The sequence below is a fragment of the Fukomys damarensis genome, unplaced genomic scaffold, assembly GCF_012274545.1.
Source record: "Fukomys damarensis isolate Sample0158 unplaced genomic scaffold, DMR_v1.0_HiC HiC_scaffold_35, whole genome shotgun sequence".
NCBI classification, from domain to species: domain Eukaryota; kingdom Metazoa; phylum Chordata; class Mammalia; order Rodentia; family Bathyergidae; genus Fukomys; species Fukomys damarensis.
In genome coordinates, this window is record NW_022900947.1 from 16764681 (window position 1) to 16770680 (window position 6000).

At 37.7% G+C, this 6000-nt stretch overlaps 1 long non-coding RNA gene across 1 annotated transcript in view; it reads right to left on the reverse strand.

The window, feature by feature from the left end:
- Positions 1-2206: 2206 nt before the first annotated feature.
- Positions 2207-6000, reverse strand: part of LOC104852666 — a 7447-nt gene continuing 3653 nt past the window's right edge. The window contains exon 3 of the long non-coding RNA XR_777553.1: positions 2207-2285. This is a non-coding gene — a long non-coding RNA (uncharacterized LOC104852666). The remainder of the gene's footprint in view (positions 2286-6000) is intronic.

Sequence of the window (6000 nt, forward strand, 5' to 3'; positions counted from 1 at the left end):
GGTAATGCTTGGTTTCCCAGGGGTAGTCTGCTGTATTTCAGCAGCTCTCAAAACAGTATTTCTTTTCTTTTCATTTCTTTTCTTTTCTTTTCTTTTTTCTTCTCTTCCTTCCTCTATTTCCTTCTCCCCACCCTCTCTCTGTACATATAGATATAGATCTATTTCTATATATTTTCTCTAAATGTCTATCTCTCTTCTATCTTTTCTCTTCTCTTTATCTCTCTTTCTCTCTTTTTCTTTGAGTTATTTCTTCACTTTGAGAGGTAACCCCTCACTGTTGTGTTTGGTTGTCACAAGGTGGCCAGGATGAATAAGGAATCCAAGTCTCTCCTAGGAGGACATCAGATACTGGACAAAACAAAGTACTCTCCAAAAAGTACAGGAAGAAGGAAGGAAGGAAGGAGAGAGAAAAGGAAAGAGAGAGAGAGAAAAGAAAAGAAAAAAGAAAAGACTAGAGAGGGAGGGAGGAAGAGAAGGAGCAGGAAGAAGGGGAAAGGGGAGGAAGAGAGTAAGAAAACAAAGGAAGGAGGAGGAGAACAAGAGCAGTGACAGCAGGTGGAGGAGGAGTGACTATAGATTCTTGAAAGCCACCATTATGCTGTTTTATAATTTTATGTGAATTCTTTTCCAGTGGAAGTTAACAATCATAAATCTCATACACACTTAGATAATTTTAAATTTTTACATTTAAATCGTTCCATCTGCAAAACTAAGGACAACAAATTAATGTTAACTCTTGGATCCTTGCTGAAGGGAGATCATTTTGGTCCCCGGTACCTTTATGACATTTGATTCTCCCTATCAAGTTGATGTTTGGAGCTTTCTATGAACATAACTTCCTTCCCCTCCTCCTGCTTATTATAAAATAGATGTCAATTATACTTATGCTTACAAATGAATATTTTTCTTTAAAAATTTAGAAAACTAATGAAATGAAAACAGGAACACAATATTTCTAGATTAAGAGCACAGTAAATTAAAAGATGTCTAATTTGAACTCATTTAGCTAAAAAGTAAGTGTCTCGACTCATGTAACCAAGTGAGAGCCAGAGCAAGGATTATGCTGTTCTCAAGCATGGCTGGATCCAGACATCAAATGTGTCAAGACTTTTCTTTGAGTTTTTCATCTCTGCTTATCTATGTGGAGAATTTTTACTTTCTCCTACATCACGTGAACTTTCTCAGACAGCTTGGGGGTGGAAGAATTTAACCACAGGCAATCTCAGTCTGAGTCTAGCAGCGATACTCATAGGTGACCTCCCAGGAAAGAAATACCTCATCCAGCTGACTCTCTGTCTTTATTTGGAAGCTGTAATCTTCAAAGGTCCTGCCTGCGAATTCCTTTCTGAGTGTGAAACAACTTCAGCAGCCCATATAAACTCATTGGCAAAGGCAGTGGGCTCTGTTCCCCTTGGTCACTCTCTGATGAGCAGCCAGCCAAGTTTGACTCTTAAATATTGGCACAGAAACTCCAAACCCACTTCTACTGCCATGAAAAGTTGACCTTTTGATGACCCTTTGCATGTCCATCTTAAGCAAAAACGCCCTCCAACTTTGGCTGCCTAATTCACGTGACAATTCAGAAGTCTTTGAAATTCTTAATACCTAGGATCTTCAGTTACAAAATATAGGTTGCCTCTAATTCTCCAATGGAGAAAAAAAAGGGTATAATATTAAAACACCTAGCCTGTGCCAAGTACATACTAGTTTCCTTGAATATAGTTCACATCATTTTCTTATAACAGTGTGAAAAACTATCTTAAATTCTTTGTGCTAGGTCATCTCTACACCTCTGTTATTGGCCAAAAGCTCAATTCTTCTCTTTTAGCTGTTGAAGTTTTAGAGGACCAAATACAGCATGCTTATCCCTCATCAAAATGTAGGACCAATTAAGAAACATACATAGGAAAATGGAAATTAAATGCTAGTTCTTTATTGAATTGAAAAACTGGATTAGACTGGGCTTTTACTTGCAAACACATAGGACTCTGAAGCTTCTGTTCAGTGCTCATCCTCCCATACATAGCTCCTGCTGCCATAGAGTTTGGTTTAGCCTAGCTGAGGAATGTGCGCCTACAAAGTTCATGTAATGTCTTGAGGACAAGGAGAGAAGAAAGAGGAGCAACTCTACAGTATATCAATCATTGAATGGATTATTTTCCACTTTTAGGAACTATGGAGAGATGTCTACGGCTATTTCAGGAGAGGAGGTGGAAGGTGTACTTGAGGAATAAAAAGAAGGGAGTGTTATTCTTATGGTGATGGTGGGAGCTCGAGCTAGAGACCTGAAAGGAGAAGAGATAATGATTAAAGACAGCAAGACCTGGTGTTGGCTCTTATTTGCAATTCCCAGGAAGCACTTCACTTGCCTCCCCCAAAGAGTGAAGATTTCCTAAGAAGAGATAAAGGTAGAACTTTTGGGGTCTTTTATAAAATATGTAAAATTAATCCTGAAACACATCTATTTTCCAAAGTTTCCTTTTCCATTTTGCTGTGGTTTGTTTATCGCTGGTGCGTCTTCCAATTTTGGGTACTGACACCTCATCCTGCTGTAATGTGGGCTGTGTGGGATCTTTACAGGGTGCATGATAATAAGAGGTCATCAAGGATGCTGCCCTTGGAAGGGATTAAAGTAATTCTCATGGAATCCTTGACCTCTCACAAAAGTGAGTTACTACTTACTTCCAATGAAATCACCATTTAAGAAAACCACAGGGGGGAGTAGATTTCAGCCTGAATTTTAAAGGGACACAAATATTCAGGACATAGCAGGGGACTTCTGCATTATGTTTTTCTTTATTTACATCTTGTGAATAAACTTGATAAAACCTTAGTCCCAGCACAATGTGTATGTCCATTCCTCAGCTGTCTCAAATCACAGGCTGATTTCCTTGGTTGAGTCTTAGATGATGTATTACTAACTTTTTTGTTTGTTTGTTTGCTCAGACAAAATTCCTGACATGCACAGTTTAAGGGAGGAGAGGTTTATTTTGGTTCACAGTTTCAGAGGAGGCAGTCCACAGCCCTTTGGCTCTGGTGGATAGGTGTTATAGAGTAAATCTGCTTACCTCGTGGAAGCCAGGAAGCAGAGATAGGGGAAGGAGCTAAGCTGGAGACAAAACCACCCCCCAGGTCACACCTGCAAAGGCCTCGCCTCCAGATGCTCCCCCCATCCTGTTCAGCTCTGAATTCATCAATCCAATAGAGCACCCCGTGATCCATTCAACTCCCAGAAGGCTCACAACTGAACCACTATATTTTGGGGCTCATTTTAGATATAAACATAACCAATGCCCATAAAAATTTTGTAGTCATAATTCTGGGACATGAGGTAAAAATCAAGACAGATCAAAGCAAACTTTAATCATATGCTCATTCTTAATTATAAATATTTTATTTATTTATTTTGGTTTTTGAGACAGGGTTTCACTATGTAGTTGAGACTGACCTGGAACTCACTATGTAGCCGAGGCTGGTGTCAAACTCACAGCAATCCTCCTGCCTCAGCCTCCTGAGTGCTGGGATTATAGGCCTGCACCACCACGCCCAGATCCAATTATAATTATTAAATCAATGTCAAATGCTGACATTAGTTTTACCAATAGTTAAGGTATCTTGTAATGCTTTAGTAAAATAGTCTACTGATATTCCACTTTTCTGTTTTTTTCCTTGAAAGACTTTTCCATATCTGAAATAGTAGCTTTGTTAAAATTTTGCTGAGTCCTTCTCACATATGATTTTCCCTGTCTGGACAATCTAATCTATTCTAATTGCATCATTTATCATCTTTGTGCTAATGATGCTACAAGCTTTATCTCCAACCTATACTACATCCAACGTATATGAGGCTGAAGGCACAAACACTAGCCAACTTCTCAGCTCAAGTCTGAATGCTGTCTTCTACAGAATTGCCTCATTTTCAGAGGAGATCAGTCTTTAAGAATTGCCTTTTTCAGAGGAGATCAGTCTTTTGTTCCTTTCTGATCTACAACGGTTTGGATGAGGTTCACTCATACTATGACAGGCACGATGCTTTACTCAAACTTCACCAGCGTTAGTCTCATCCAAAACCACCCTCACACAAATATCCAGAGAAATGATTAGCTAAACAACTAGTCACTGTCGCCTAACCAAACTGACATATGAAACTAACTGTCATAATCATTTATCATATTATATATGAAATAAACTTGGCCTCGGAGAGGTAATTCACCAAAGTTCACACAAATAATAAATAGAAAAATTGGAATGGAGAAATGGGCACTCTGTCTTCAGAAACTATTCTTTTAACCACCATATTATTTTAAACTTTTTGTTTGCAAGACAAAACTCATCATAATGTTGTGTCTTTGTCATTTGCCTTATTTCACTGAAAGGAATGGTTCTAGTTAGCTTTCCAAGAGATCTGCCTAGAAGTCCACTTTAACTACTCTGTCATATCCAAAGAATTCCTCCAAATACAAATATTTCCTCTTGTTTCATCCATGTACATGCGTGCCTACATCAAATTTCTAAAAGTGAAAATCTTAATTTGAAGTTCCTTATAGCTCATCTATATGTAAGGTTACAACAGAAATACTTTATCTTATTCATTAGCTCCTTCTTTGCAACTATTATTTCCCCCGATCTGGAGCATATTCCTGTGTACAAATGTGTACATAGAGGTCCATGCCACCTACCTAAATCCCAGCGGTCAGTTACACCTAGATTAAAAGTCTGTTTTCTTCAGCATCATCAAATGATCTACCAAGAGCTGGTGAATTGGTCCCTTAATGCTTTCCCAGACTCGTAGCTCAAGGCATGTTACCTGTGTTATGATTACCTGATGTTCTGGTATGAATGTTTTTCTTAAATTTATGTGTTGGAAACCTAATTTGCCATATGACAGTGTTGGAAGGTAAGATCTAATTGGAAGTATTTGGATCATGAGAGCTCCCCTAGTTGTCCAGTGGTTTAATATTGCTACAGAAAGGCCTTTCAGAAAGGGCTTCATTCTCTTTTGCCCTTCTGCCTTCCACCATGTCAGAGCAGAGCTCTAACTAGAAGTTGGCACCTTGACCTTGGACTTCCCAACCTCCAGAACTGTAAGCAATAGATTTCTGTTCCCTACAAATCAGATATTTTATCAGATAGTCTCAGATGTTCTGCTGCACTCCTATGACATGAAATATGACATCTGGTTTATGTATACTCCATGAGCTTCTCCACATTTCATACAGTACCTACATATTGTGCCTGCATATAATAAACACTTGTGGGGATGCATCTCTGTATTTCTTCTCACATATTAGCTGCACTGCTCTTCAATTTGAATTTTTTTTCATTTTTTTTCTTCTTATTGAGTTTATTGGTACAATCTAGGTATACAATACAATTACATTCATCATTGGGATTCTGTACCTTTACATAATAGGTCTTGATTCTCATTTTTCCCCTTGTCCCTGCCCTCTCTTCACCCCCTCCTCCCCTCCCCATTTGCAAACACTTTTATTTCCATTTTTTCAGTTTCTCATATTTTTTTCCTCTCCCTTATTACCTTTCCCCCACCCTTCCCACTTTCCCTATACCTTTAGCCCTTTATTTCCTATTTCACATTATTAATTATCTCATTAGGATCCTGTGTACTACTATAGTTTTTCACACCAAAGAAACTATTCGTTGTTTCAGTTAAAGATCTCTGTATGAACATTAAAAATAGGGAATTCCCAAATAAAACTAAAAAGGAAAGTAAAAGAGTAAAGGAAATGATGTAACATTAAAATAATCCTTAATTCTGGAGATGAAAATGGTCCCTGAACATATTTAAATTGCTTCACACTCTTATAGTCTTATTCTTTTTTTTTATTATTTGGAGAATACTTTATTAGTTTCTGTAATCAAACCCACATAGATATGACCTTACATATTTAGTATGATGTGTTACCCCTGTACACATGGAAAAAAATAAAAAATATAAATATAAATAAATTAACATTTCTAGACCAATATGGTTGTCCATTT